Source organism: Apodemus sylvaticus, chromosome 13, assembly GCF_947179515.1.
Source record: "Apodemus sylvaticus chromosome 13, mApoSyl1.1, whole genome shotgun sequence".
Taxonomy (NCBI): domain Eukaryota; kingdom Metazoa; phylum Chordata; class Mammalia; order Rodentia; family Muridae; genus Apodemus; species Apodemus sylvaticus.
Window position 1 is genome coordinate 14,767,147 of NC_067484.1, and position 15,564 is coordinate 14,782,710.

Sequence of the window (15,564 nt, forward strand, 5' to 3'; positions counted from 1 at the left end):
GTGCCTGGGGACAAAGCCTCCCAGTGAGCTCCAGGCTTCGAGGCTGCCCATATGGCATTGCAGTGAGGAGAGAGGATTTGTGGTTACAGGGTGCATTATTAATTATGCCAGGAGTTCCTCTGGGACATATTCCTCGTGATTTACATAGATCCAATAAAGAATTTCAAACAAGGTCATCCTATGGAAACGTGAACAGCTTAGTGGGAAGGATGATGTCCCTAGTGGCTGACTCCCTTTTTCCCTCTGGAAATGGACGTTGGATGCACAAGAAAGACCTGTGGCAGAGAGGGAAGAACAACTGGATTCCAGAGGAAATGCACAAAGAGGAATCTGAGGCCTGTTCTAGGGTACATAGTGTTCCCCAAGTCCTTGTCTATTTAGAAGTCACAACCATAGGTCCTTTGGTGTCCTAAACCTCTCTAGGTTAATATGAGTTTATACTGGACAAGGAAGGACTCTATTGGATGATTAGGGTCCTTATAAAGGAACACAAAGGCACAACCTGGCTCAGTGGGATTCCTTACTAATGTTTGGGTTACCCTCATACCCACCATGCTCTGCCCTGCCCATCCCAGGGCAGAGACCCAAGGGTACATATGCACGGCTGAGTACTCAGCTTCATGGGGCTCAGGACACTCGTGAAGTGTGTGGTGTCTTCCCTTCAATGGGCCCCAGAACCCCTGCAGGGCTTTCAGATGGGCTCGACCCTGGAGTATACTCTCCTGTTGAAGATAACTGCTAACTTTCACAACATGTCTGTGTGGTTCCAGGTTTTCACCTCTCAAGAGTGTTAGTATTCTGTCTAAGCTCCACCCCACACTTACCTGGTAACAGCCAGGTATGCCCCGCCCCATAGACCTGGCCCACTATAAAAGGGGCTGCTTGCCCCTCCTCTCTCTCTCTCTCATTGCTCTCTCTCATCACACTCTCACCTCTCTGCCTCTTGGGCTCTCCTCCCCTCTCCCCTCTCTCCACATGGTCATGGCTGGCCTCCTCTCCTCTTCTCTCCTCTCCCCTCCCCTCTCTTTCTCTCTCTTTCTCTCTCTCTCTCTCTCTCTCTCTCTCTGCCTTTCTTTACCTCCACTATACCATTAACTCCCATCCTCTGCCCTGAATAAACTCTATTTTATACCATGTCTGTGTGTGTGTGGTCCCTCAGGGGAAAGAGGTGTCTGGGCATGGGCCTGCCTAGGCAGCCCCTTCCCCACACCGCTGTGCCACACTCCCTAAAACCCCTCTCTCTCTTTTTATGACCCTTCACCGGGAACAAACCCTTCAAAGAGAGCCCCAGGTGGAAACAGACAAGTGTTCCTCACGGGCTTCTTTAGGAATCGTCACATGAGAGTCCAAAGCAGAATGTGAGTGAGCTCCAAACTCCGCACTTCAGAAAGGGCAAAGAGCCCAGAGGTACCAGTGGCAAAGCTGGGGTGTGACTCAGACTCCCCTCTGCTCACAGTTACAGTGTCTTTTCAGAAAAACTGAGTGCCTGAGTGACCGTATCCTCTCTGATGCCTCTAATCTTAAACTGGACATTGACATTTAAACATCGTTGTCGAATAAGAACACACTTAAAAATACGAAAGACAACATTTAGTTACCTAATTAATTAATTGGTGTAAAAAGGCAAAACTGTCCTGACATTCCAATACTGGATTTTTCTTCCCCCACAGCATCTACCTCCATCTTTATTGTTACCCCTCTCCCCCAACTGCCTCTTCTCTCGCTCCCGTCTATGTGCAGCATCCTGAACGTCAGCAGCATCTCCATCACTAGGTCCAGCCTTCTCCCATTGGAAGCGGGGTGCCTGACTGTCTAAAGGAGCTGAAGGATGGAGTGCCACACAGACCAGATCAGCAGCATCACGCTGCATACAAAATATGTTGAGGATGGCCACTGCATGCTTAAGAAGTTCTCTGGTATTGAGACAACCTTCCCCAAAGCCTGGCTAAAGCACATGCCCTTCCCTGTCTGTCACTGGGGAAGCAGGCCTGTTTCTGTGACAGCTGCAACAAATGGGAAATGGGGAGCCAATCTGAAAGTCTCTTGCTGCACACGTGACTCAAGTACCGCCTACAGCAGCCAGCCGCCTTGAAGGTCTCTCTCCGTGGTAAGCCAGCCCTAGTCCAGGCTGCCCAGCTCTCCGCCTATGCAGTACTGTAGACACTACCTCAGTGTAGCTCATCCTAGCAGCCTGGATGATGAGTTGACAGGCTGATTGGCTGTGGGCTTCGCTTTGGCAACTATCTTAAATCAGTTGCCAAATATATATAAACAACAACAAAAGCAACAACAACAAAACAAAAAACAAGCCGGGCAGTGATGCTGCACGCCTTTATTAATCCCAGCACTTGGGAGGCAGAGACAGGTGGATTTCTGAGTTTGAGGCCAGCCTGGTCTATAGAGAGAGTTCCAGGACAGCCAGAGATACACAGAGAAACCCTGTCTCGAAAAACAAAAAACAAACAAACAAACAAAAACCCCCCAAAAAACCCAAAACCAAAAAATAACAACAACAACAACAAAAAAAAAAACACCAAAAAAGACATGTTTATTAATTATGTGACAATTTTATAATCATTTCGCCTTTTCCCCTTAACTCTTCCTGGCTCCACCTCTGCCTTTCCACCCCCACAACTCTGCATTCTTTGAAAAAAAAGAAAATTAGTAACTCATGAACTTTAGTTTGTGCTGTCCATGCACATCTGGGTTATGGGGCCATTCACTGAAGCGTGGTTGGCCAACTAGGAACCACACTCTTGAATAAAAATGATTCTCTCTCTCCCAGAAGCTGTCAGTTGTCCTCAGTTGGGGTGGGGATCACAGTTGCCCAGCTAGATCTTCTGCAGGTCTTGCGTCTGCAACTATAGCTGCTATGAGTTTGTGACTGCAGTCATCCTGTCACATTGTCTTAGTCAGGGTTTCTATTCCTGCACAAACATGACCAAGAAGCAAGTTGGGGAGGAAAGGGTTTATTCAGCTTACACTTCCACATTGCTGTTCATCACCAAAGAAAGTCAGGAGTGGAACTCAAGCAGGTCAGGAAGCAGGAGGAGATGATGGCCATGGAGGGATGTTACTTACTAGCTTGTTTGATCAGCTGACTTGCTCAGCTTGCTCTCTTATAGAACTCAAGACTACCAGGCCAGAGATGGCACCACCCACAAGGGGCCCTCCCCGCCTTGATCACTAATTGAAAAAAATGCCCCACAGCTGGATCTCATGGAGGCATCTTCTCACCTAAAGCTCCTTTCTCTGTGATAACTCCAGCCTGGGTCAAGTTGACACACAAAACCAGCCAGTACAGGTACTATGATCTAAACTGACAGACAAAACTAGCCAGTGCACACATCCTGAAGACACTGTTTTGCTGAGGTCATCCACTACCTCTGGCCATTAAAGTCTTTCTGCAAAGGTAAGAGCAGAGTGGAGATGTGGTATTTGCAGAGCTTGTTGGAGGTGCTGTGGTATCAGAGCAAACCTGACCTGTCTTTGCAAAAGGAGACCTTGAAGAGTTCACCTGCCTGTCGCTCACCTCAATCATCGAATATATGAAGAAGCTGTTAAAATCGCTTCTCATACCATGAAGCTATCCCAACACTATGTAGATTGCTGGCTTCAGCCCATGGAAAATAATGAAGCCATATTGCCCACATGGTCACAGGCAAGAAGGACACCCCACTCCAACCTCCCACCCCAGGCAGCCTGGCTCCCAGCATCCTCTGTGCCACCAGCCCTTGATTTGCAGGCAAGCGCCATTCGGCTTTAGTGGAGCCCATTTTAATGAGCACACATTTCGATATTGTGTTTTAAGTGGAAGCTTCTAACTCTTTACAATTATGTCCACTAATTAGAAGCATATGATCAGGCGGGTTGTCTCCAGCTATAAATCATAACACATACTCATAGTTGCATGAGTTTTACCTTCTGTGAAGCGGTCCTTATGCAAACAGTAATATTTGGTATGTCATTAGCGTATAGAGGCAATTAATTCTCCACATGATCAATGGCAAGAATGTCCTTCCATTCCATATCTGGTTTATTTATGTGTTCCCATTAATTATGCCTAATTTTCTGTTGGCACTTCTCTTCCTAATGTAATTCAATTTAAGCATATCTTTCTGGAGACTTATTAATAGCTAGGGTCATTTATATTGTGTAGCACAAATATTTTATAATCCACTAATCTTGACAAAAAGGCAATGACTTCCTAATAAAAAATGTATGAGGAGTAATGGTCCCCTATTAATAACTTATTAGGTCAGATCACACAGTTTGAAGTGTCCATTACACTTTAATTTTATCAGATTTCTTCCTTCAGAATTCGCCACACCCGTCTTATCTTTGGATTGCTGTTACTTTTAGCTCTGCTCCTGCCCCAGCCACCTGGGCTATGATCCCTGGCTCTGCAGGTGCAGGAGCAGGTAAAGGTCTCAGACTCGGGCTCTGGAATTTCCATAGAGAAAAGAGAGGCCTTCTGTTCTCCTTACAGTGCTCTTCCTTGCTTACCAGCGAGGGTGGCCATTGATCGATGTGGCCTTTCAACAATAGACTCCTTCCTGAGAAAATACACACACACAGGAAATTCAAGTATTATTGCAGGAGATTTGTAGAAATCCCAGAATGGGTCTGCAGACTTCACACGAGTCAGAGGAGCAAAATATATGACTTAAGGTTAAAACCCACTGTGTGTGTGATCTCTCTGAATGCCCTGACTAATAATGAGAGCCAGGTAAACTCCTTTTTCTAAAAAGGCTGTGCCATAGCCACAGCCCCAAAGCAACTAGATTTATCTTTTTTGAATTGTCTGACCTAAGGATGCAGCAGTATCTCAGTGGTTAGCATTTGCTGCGTGAGTCAGAGGACTAGGCTTTAGACTCTCCTATGGAGAAGCAGAGTGGGCACTGGGGACCACCTATAATTCCACAGAGATAGTGTCTTAGTCAGGGATTCTATTCCTGCAGAAACATCATGACCAAGAAGCAAGTTATGGAGGAAGGAAGTCGGGACTGGAACACAAGCAGGTCAGGAAGCAGGAGCTGATGCAGAGGCCATGGAGGGATGTTCCTTATTGGCTTGCTTCCCCTGGCTTGCTCAGCTTGCTTTTTGTATAAAACCCAAGACTATCAGTCCATGATGGCACCACCCACAATGGGTCCTCCCACCCTTGATCACTAATTGAGAAAATGCCTTACAGCTGGATCTCAGAGAGGCACTTCCTCAACTGAAACTCCTTTCCCTGTGATACTCCAGCCTGTGTCAAGTCGACACACGAAACCAGCCGGTGCAGGTAGAGATGGCGGATTCCTAGAGGAAGCCAGGGAACAGGAAGAACCTTCTCTGTTCTCTCTGGGTTTGATGGAGAGATCCTGCCTCCACGGATACAGAGGAAGGATGAGTTCCAACATGAACCCCCCACACTGGGATTCCACATGTATGCACACCCACATGAATGTGGCACAGAGTACACATGTGCTCACAAGCATGCAAACATACCAAACGCATGTGAAAATGAAAACTAAAGAAATTATTCTCTCATTTGGATGTAACTATATTTCCATCAGCAGATCTGGTGTGGGTGCAGAGTAGAGCCTTCAGGTGACATTGGAGAGAGAGGAGGGGGAAGGAGGGAGGGAGGGAGGAAGGGAGGGAGGGAGGGAGGGAGGGAGGGAGGCGGGGAGGAAGCATTCAGGAACAGTGACGGACATTTTAGGAGACACATTAAACATTCTTCCCATCTTTCAGTGAGGGACCTGAGTTAAGTTAATCTAATGTCCCTTTAAAATTGAGTTCTATGTGACCAAGTCTGATAAACATGTGTGAATGTGTAAAAGCAAAGTAAAATATTAGATTTTCCCTATCATAGCTGTTTAACCGTGAGGATGGCTGTTCTTGGGGATGGTGGTGGAGTAACCTGTGTAGAACCTGGAGACAGGAGCTGAATAACCTGTCCAGATGCCACCATCTCCCACGTGTTTCCAGGGTTCCACGCGTCAACTGTGGCTAACAAGCCCAGAGGGCTGCTTATGGCCATGTGATGGTTACTCCACGGCGTTATCTGGTAGATAACATGTAGACTAAATGAAGACTCACACTCACATACGTGTATGTGCATGGCATGTTCAACATGTTGAGAAGAGAAGACAAGCCTTGGAATTCCTAGGAACTGAACTCAGGTCTTAGTGCCAGGCGACACTTGCTGGCCTTGAGATAGGAGATGGTGTTGATGGCCATTTATGGCTGACGCTGAAGCTGTGTAATCAAAGACCAAAAAGGATGCTGGGGTGCTGAGGCTTCACTGCCTATTCAACTGGATTTTGGGTCCCCTAGGAGATACACCTTGGGGTGTTCAGAGAAGATCGACCGAGAAGGGGTTAACCAAGGAGGGAAGATCTACACTGGAGCCATACCTGAGGCTTAAATTGAACACAAGAGGGAAGGAAGCCACCCACCAGCTCATATTCCAGCCCTCTGCTTCCTGCTCCACTGAGACATGAGCAAGCCTCTCCGTGCTCCTGCTGCCACAAGGGGCTGTGCTCTCATAGCAGAAGCCAGCTAATCCCATCCTCTGCAGTGATTTTTATTGTCAGGCATTTGGTCATCAGAAGGAGAAGGGGATCAAAATGGCGCAGCATTACCGTCAGTATCACATTTGTTCATATGATTAATATTTCCTTGAGAGAACACTACTGATTTGGAATAATACATAATCAAATGTCTTCATTAAAACATAACCCAGCTAATTCCATCACTACGTTGATTGAGCTTCAAAGAAAAGCCTTTAGCAAAATATTTATGCTGAGATTAATGTCTACATTCTTTAAAGGTATTTTGCTTTGGTTTAATTTTAAAACATATTTTTAAAATTCTATTTACTGTCTCCAGTTTCATTGTAAATTCAGCCTTTGAGACTGGAAATACAGTTCAGCTGTAGAATGTCTGTCCACATAAGAAAGGCCCTGGCTTCAATCTTTAGCATCACAATGAATAAATTAGTGAGGAAACAAAACACCATCACTTAGCAATAATTATCATTAAGTTCCAAAGAATTTGTCAAGTTAAATGAATTGGGTAGTATTCACTAGTATGATGGGAGTCTGTTTAAGGTCTGTTTAGTCACTTGGTGTGTGTGTGTGTGTTTGGTGTGGTGTGTGTGGTGTGGTATGTGTGGTGTGGTATGTGTGTTGTCTGTGCGTGGTGTGTGTGTGCTATGTGGTGTGTGTGGTGTGATGTGTGTGGTGTGGTATGTATGTGGTATGTGTGTTATATGTGGTCTGTGTGTTTGTATGTGTGCTGTGTGTGTGTGTGTGTGTGTGTGCTATGTGGTGTGTGTGTGTGTGTGCTGTGTGTGTGTGTGCTATGTGGTGTGTGTGTGTTATGTGTGTGTGTTGTATGTGGTGTGTGTGTTTGTGTGTGTGTGGTGTAGTGTGTGTGTGCTGTGTGGTGTGTGATATATGTGTGTGGTGTGTGTGTGCTGGGTGGTGTGTGATGTGTGTGTGGTGTATGTGTAAGTGTGTGTGTGTGGTGTGTGGTGTGTGGTTGTGTAGTATATGGTGTGTGTGTCTGTGTATGTGGTGTGGTGTGGTATATGGTTTTGTGTGTGTGTGTGTGTGTGTGTGTGTGTTTCTTCCCAGCATACTCCTTAAGAGCATCATTTGGACAGAGGCATTCCTATTAATAATGTTTCTAAGAGTCTGTTTCTTTGGCCCACAGATATCTACACTATTCATTCAGTCTACAAGCGAGCAGAGTCTAGGTCACATGATGCAGAAGAAAGGAAGCCAGCTAAGTTCTCAGTGCAAGGATGGGCGGGGCCTCTACCTGGTTCAGCTTGTCTCTGTCCTGAAGTCTTTCTGGTGAAACAGACATGACTTCAGTCAGTCCTTTTACCATTAGAAATGGCTGCTTCTGTGCTCACCTTGGCTCCGGCAGAGTATAATTACATCATAATCCAACTCAGGTCAGCGACCCTTGGCTGATCCCGCAGCATCTTTTACTCGACACAGACCAATGAGTGAAGGCCAGCAAGGTGCCCGAGAGTGAGCAGGCGAGGCTCAGAAGACAAGCTGACCATTGTGGTGGAGTGGGCTGGTCAGCTGTCTGCTGGGACTCCACGCATGGGGACACATTTACAAAGCAAAGGGACAGAGAGCGCCGAATAACCAGAGCACACGCTGGAGAGGGACAGAGCCAAACCCAAGGACCATTATCTTTTCATCGGGGCCACTCATGGCTGGTAGTCCTGGTGTGTACAAGGTAGCATGCTGATCAAACCTCGGAGAACAAGCCGGTAAATAAATATCGTTCCTTGTGCTCTTAGCTTCAGTTCCTGACTCCGGGTTTCTGCCTTGAGTTCGCAGCCTGACTTCTCTGTGATGGAGTGAGACCTGTATACACCTAAATAAACCCTTTCCATCACAAGCTGCTTTTGATCACAATGTCTTACCACAGCAATAGAAACCCTGACTGAGACAACAGGACACAAGATGGAGCAAATACAGGATTCAGGAGCTAATGTCCATCAGTCGAAAGCGGGAGAGCCAGGGACAGGAACGTTTAGGGGACCTTGTAGTTCCTGGGGACCTTTGGGAGAGAATTCTAGTAAAAAGATCAGAAAGGCCAATCTGGAAAAAGAGAACTCAAGGGATCCTGGCTGGTGGGTAAACAGAAATTCCAGATCTAACCTCTGCTTTGTCTAAAAGAACAGTGTGTTAAAAGAAAGGCCAAGGTTGGCCAGGAGTAAAGACCAACTGGACAAGAAAGTTTTTTCCACACTTTCCTCTAAGTCTTGAAAATTTGGAGCTTGAAAGTGAGCATCAAGTGAGACGAGAAGGACTGTGGATGGGGAGGAGACCACTCCTCAACCCCCGACAGCCAACAGAACGTGCAGAGACGTTACACTATGGAAGAGACGCCCACACCAAGCAGAGCATGCGCAGAAGCTACACCAGGGAAGACTCCCACACCAAACTGAGCATGCGCAGAAGGTACACTAGGGAAGAGACTCCCATGCCAAACAGTGCACGAGGAGAAGCTACACTAGGGTATGTGATTGAAAACTTATTCCCAGGGAAATGAGGGTGGTCATTACGGCAGTGTCCAGTGGCAGTTTGCCTCTGCAGACTGGGAGTAGGAGGTGTACCGCTGATCCCTGTGTCGGCTTTTACAAAGGCAAATTGGAGGAGTGTGGCGCATGTCAACTGGGGCAGCCGGCAGATTGACTCATGTGGCTGATGTCGAGGAAGAGGAGTGGGCAGTTTGTCTGGGCATTGATTCAGAAAACGGGACAGAAGTCAAGTGGCCTGAGTCTTGAGCTTGGTCTAGGAGATTACTTGAGTAGCTGATTACAGCATCCTATCGGTAAGATTTTATTACATGCAGCAGGTGCTTTGGGGCTTAGGAAGCACTTACATGTCCTTCATCTCAGTAAGTCAAATGCAACTGTAAGGAGGCGCTGCCCATCTCATGGTGAAAACAGTCCACTCATAAGAAGGGGTTTTGTGGAAGCACAGTGGACTAGCGGGTCCAACAGGACCTGTCATGTGAGACAGGCGAGATGAGGGTCTCAGGGTCTTACGGCCCAGGGTCTATGTGACCACCACCCTCAATGCATTTTGAACTGTGACTTGGGATAGGCGCAGAGCCACAGCGTCACTGAGTCTCTCAGAGCTTCGAGTGTCTGTGTGAAATCCGAAGGAAGGAAGGAAGGAAGGAAGGAAGGAAGGAAGGAAGGAAGGAAGGAAGGAAGGAAGGAAGGAAGGAAGGAAGGGAGACCCCAAGTACCAGCATACTCAGCATGGTTGGGTGCACAGGTCAGGTGGCAGGGCTAGCTCCAAAGCCCCCTCCCTGCCTACTCTTTGGATGTTCAGCGAGCCACAGCAGGACCTGACCCCGTCATAGCTTTCATGTGTCTCTGTAACCACGAGCTGCTCTCAGCCCAGAGTCATGAAGTGGCAGAAAGGACAAGCAGCAGCTTCCCAGTCTTGACAGTAAAGTCAAGTCACCAGGAGCGGAGCACAGGAAGTCACTGGGCGGACAATGAACCGGCCGGCCGGGAGGAGGAGGTGCACACACAGCTGGTGGGAATTTACACGCAAACCTACTTAACCTGGAAGGATGGGAGTCCGAGTGGCTGAGACGTCTAACGCCGTCTCTCAGTTGTGCACGCTTCACGCTAAGCATGCTGAAAGGGCAGCAAAGAACAGATGTGAGGGTTTTTACAACACCTTCCATCACTTCCCAAGGAAAATGGAGAACCACGCATGCCAGATGTAGGGTCTTTCCAACAGAGGCAGTGTGTTTGATTACACTGTGGTACTTAAGGAGAGAGGATAGTTTACTCAGCTCCACAACCCTCAATGCTGGCTGGCATGGCCACTGGTACATTATTCCCTGGACATGTGCTTAAGGTTGAAAGGCAGAAATGATCTCCTCTTAGTCTTGCTTCCTCTGAATTATGGAGAGTAGGAATCTAGCCATGTCCCCATAATTTTTCACTAATGATATTTTTAATTAATTGAGCAGTACGTGAAAATGTTGAACTTTCTACTAAAGATTTGTAACTCACATGCATGTGCACTTTATAATATAAATAAAAGGTTAACATGAGAGAACACATCTTTCCTGGATGGAGAGTGTTGCAAGAGGCATGAGCATCCCTCTGTCCTGACTCCACACGGGTATATCTGTCCATCTATCCATCCATCTATCATCTATTTAATATCCATCCATCCATCCATCTATCCATCTATTCATCCATCTATCTATTTAATATCCATCCATCCATCCATCCATCTATCCATCTATTCATCCATCTATCTATTTAATATCCATCCATCCATCTATCCATCCATCCATCCATCCATCTATCTATTTAATATCCATCCATCCATCCATCTATCCATCTATTCATCCATCTATCTATTTAATATCTATCTATCCATCTATCCATCCATCCATCTATCCATCTATTCATCCATCTATCATCTATTTAATATCTATCTATCCATCCATCCATCTATCTATACATCCATCCATCTATCATCTACTTAATATCTATCCATCCATCCATCCATCCATCTATCCATCCATTTATCATCTATTTAATATCTATCCATCCATCCATCTATCATCTATCCAACTATCCATCCATCTATCATCTAATATCTATCCATCATCTATCTATCCATCCATCTATCCATCTATCCATTCATCTATCTACTGAAATTCCAGTTTATGTTGCCATGTATTGGACATCCACAACACAGTTTTTACTGTGACCTCAGCTCAGGCCTGGTGGAACCTACCCTCTGTAAAAACCTGACCGTCCTCAGTATATCCTGACGTTAAAATGATTCCTTCCGTTGGACCACAGTAATATCAAATAGAAGACACACCAATCTGAGACGGCGCTCAGCAGCACCCATGACGCTGTAGATGGGACAATAGCAGGCTCTGGTGTGGCAGCTTCAGCAGCTGCAGGGTGTGGCATTTGGCTTTCTGTTAAGCAGAAGCAGGAATGTAAAAATAGACATTGGCATTTCTTAGAAGCTGAAGCAGGCTGAAGTTTTACAAATTTAGACGGTTCACTAAACGCTATCAGTTAAAATCCCCACCTCACCATTGAATACATTATTCACCATACTATACATCCAGAGAAGGGCTTTACGTAATGTCTGCGGTGGACAGTGTTGGAAATTGTGGCATTTAAACTGACAAAGAGTTTTAAAGGGGATTTTGCTTTGTGACTGCTAAGAAAATAGTCACTCTGGCTTCACACTAAACATGTCTTAAGCAGAGAATGACACTGTTCTAAAAATGTCTGCTTCCTTTGATATATTCCTAACAAATTTTGAGCATCAATTTTTTTTAGTATATACTTTAAAATTAAATAAGTATTAAGTTATTAGAAGGGCAGATGTCGTACAGACACGATTATGCAAATAGCTACAATGGACAATAGACAAGCATGTGGGCAAGCAGACGTTCGCCCATCAGCATTTATTTCTTTTGAAAGTCCTAAAATTCTATTGAGCATTAAAGTGGCTAATTTATACTCCTTCCAAACCCTCCTGAATCCACGTGAGGCCGTTGTTACATTCGTTTTTTTTTTTTTAAGCTGTTGGTCATGTTAGCTTGGCCTGCTGTGCCCCTTGACCTAGCGGGAGTCCCTGATCCTCTCTGTTCTGTCAGGAGAACAGTGACATTCTCACCCGTCCACCAGCAGGGTCAATAGGCTGTCTCAAGAACATGACGGCTTCTGCCCTTCAGCTGAGGATAAAGCGCTTTATGATACCTGAAAACTGGATGTGCTGGCTGGGTTTGTGTGTCAACTTGACCCAGGCTGGCGTTATCACAGAGAAAGGAGCTTCAGTTGGGGAAGTGAGATCCAGCTGTAAGGCATCTTCTCAATTAGTGATCAAGGGGGGAGGGCCCCTTGTGGGCGGTGCCATCCCTGGGTTCTATAAGAAAGCAAGCTGAGCAAGCCAGTAAGGAACATCCCTCCATGGCCTCTGCATCAGCTCCTGCTTCCTGGCCTGCTTGAGTTCCAGTCCTGACTTCCTTTGGTGATGAACAGCGATGTGGAAGTGGAACTTGAAATTCCCTTCCCGTCCCAGCATCCCTCTGGTGTCTGGAAACTGTTCTTCGTGGAGCGCCTGCGTGAAGAGCACACCCCACAGTGGCACACCTGTCTCTAGAGACTGGCAGAGCCTTCTTGTAGAACAACGCTTTCCTGTCCTAGCTGCTTAAGTTTGGTCTGAGCAACGTCCCCAAAGCCCCGGTGAAGCCTCAAGCTCACAAAGATCCTTCGACTCAGTCCCAACAAGTTCATTTACCTGACAGGTCCTGCCCCCTCCCCCAAGAAACCCCTTAAATTAATATAAGATCAGGGGCAACTCTAACCCACAGGAGAAGGGGTGTTCAGAGGACCTACCCCCCCCAGGAGGCCAGCAGCCTTTGATTTACAATGTTTACATTACCCTTTTCTGTTGCAGAAAAATCCGGACTATGCTGTGCATCTTGGTTCACAATGTAACCTGTGAGAAAGGGGTGCTTTTTCTAATGATTATGATACCCAATAGCCCAGAGCAAAGTTAAACACACATGCAACAACACAGCTCGAGCACCCCTACGTTAAAGCGAGCAGGATCTGCAGTCGTGTGAACTCGTGAGCAAATGCATCATTGGTATTGTGTAAATTTTAAGAATGGTGTGAAAGCTGTGGCTACCCATCTTTGCAAACATAGAATAACATATTTTGAATATATTGCCACCAGTTTAATGCCTTACCAACAGTATTTTTAATAGAAAATTAAACATATTTAGCCTCAGTAAAGTTAATGTTTATAATGTTGCATAAGCAGCTACCATACATTAAAATGTGTTTTTAAAAGGGTATATATATCTATATCTATATTTATCTATCTATCTATATATCATGTTTTCATTTTTCTAGTAATAGTTTGTTCATAAGTAAGCGTATACCATAATCATCAATTTCTTTAAAAAAGGTCTCCACTAATCCGAGTCATTGATAATTAATATATTTTTAGCTTTGGGGTAAATTAAAAAAAAAAACACTCACTTTGTTTATATTAAATACTTAGCGAATAAATTCTTTAGCTGTAAAAATTCAAATTCTATAAAATATAATAAATTCAGTTTTAAAGTGGTTCTGATATTTAATTTGGTATTTTATTTATAGAGCTTTGAAGCTCAAAGAGCTTCAGGGTTCATCAGCAGAAGGGACCGTGCCTCGGCTTCTGCTTCAAGGCAGGCAGTACGTGACTAGGGAGCCAGGAGAAGGGTTCCTTCCGGAGCACCTGCATCGCTTGCTCGGTAGCTGCTCTCAGTGCTAATTAAGGATGGGGCTCCTATTGTTATCTTCGCGCACAGCTTCAACACAGGTTTCTGCCTGAAGCGGCCAGGGGTCTGGATCTGAATGTTGAATTTTCCTAAAAATCTATTTCAATGCCATTTTAGCAACAACCGTGTGTTGGAGATTTTCGGCTCACTGTGCTCCTTCAGGACAACGCGGGCATGTTCTGGGCTCTCACGGACAGGCCTGTGGGGAGGCGATGCTCCTGGGCCAGCTCAGCCCTTGATATGTGACACCCTGTGCTCTGGTGGTTGAGGACCCAGCGGTGCTTATAAGCTCAGGGCGAGCATCCCTGTGCCTTCTCTGCCTTTCAAATCCAGTGGAGGGAAGATTTTGCCTTCTGTTAGGATTTCTGCCACTAGGTGGCAGCATTTCTCTGAAATGCGCAGCGGGGGCTGCTGAGAGTGTGGCCCAGAGAGTGAGTTTCTGGGGTGATGACTTTAGAATGTCAATAGTGGACCCTGTGGCCTACTACAGAGCATGACTTGAAGTGTGACCCACCTTAGGAGCCCTGTCATTTGTTAACAACGGTAGGTATGAATCCAGTTACAAAAATCTACAAAAATTACAATCGTACTTAGTCACTTAAGTACGATTAACCTTCATATTCCAAATATCCCAGGAGCTGCTGGACACGGGGTAAAAAAGAAAAACATTTTCTTTATAATTTGTCTCCCTAGTCTTCTAAGCATTAGGGGCATCATGAGTTTCTGTGGCCGTGGTTTTGCAACCTCCACTGTGGGTCTTCGTGCTTTACAGAATAGTATGTACTGTCTGAAAAAAATCACCCCATGAAAAATATTATGTATATTCATAAATATCTAAGGACGTGTCCTGTACACATAAAAGGATTAGTGGTATGTATGAGGGAGTTTAAAATTCTCTTCCCTTAGTGAAATACGTGTATTTGGTATTTGCTCTAATAAATGACAGATGCATTTCTGACACAGGTGTGGGGATGACCTAGGGGAGCCACACCTCCCTGTTCCCTGTGTCGTGTCTCTTTACTCTAAGACACATTAACTCTACAAATTCACTTCCAAATTTCGATTTTAAATCGACACCTAGGCATCTATCCGAAACCCCAAAGTTCCTTAGTATACATAACAAAATCTAAACGCCTGGGATTTTTTGTTTTATTCTCAGAAGAAGAAGAGGTATACAGGCAAGTGGCCCAGGCGTCATGGGCCAGCAGAGGGCAAAGGACCTTTGGTTTCAGGACAGGGGCCGCTGCTGCCAGCGTACAAGTGGGGAAGGTGGTGGTGGCTGGGTAGGTTCCTGGGGGACTCTACCTGCAGCAGGTGCCTCCTCTCTTCCTGCCCTCTCTTCCTACACGGGCATAACTATCAGCTCATTAATGAAAGGGGATCAAAGAAACAGAAAACATACAAACTGCTGTCTCAGGCAACGCCTTGTTTAGGGCCACCAGAATTGTAGGCAGAAGACCACGCCTCCCAGCTCTACCGACCACGCCTCCCAGCTCTACCGACCACGCCTCCCAGCTCTACAGACCACGCCTCCCAGCTCTACGGACCACGCCTCCCAGCTCTACTGACCACGCCTCCCAGCTCTGCTCTCAGAACAGCTCTGTCACCTCTGCCACTGAGGCAGGAACCTTGCCCTAAAGGATCTCAGGCAGTGTTGGGTACCGTTATTTTATCAGATATCATTGCAAGAGAATAAGGTTT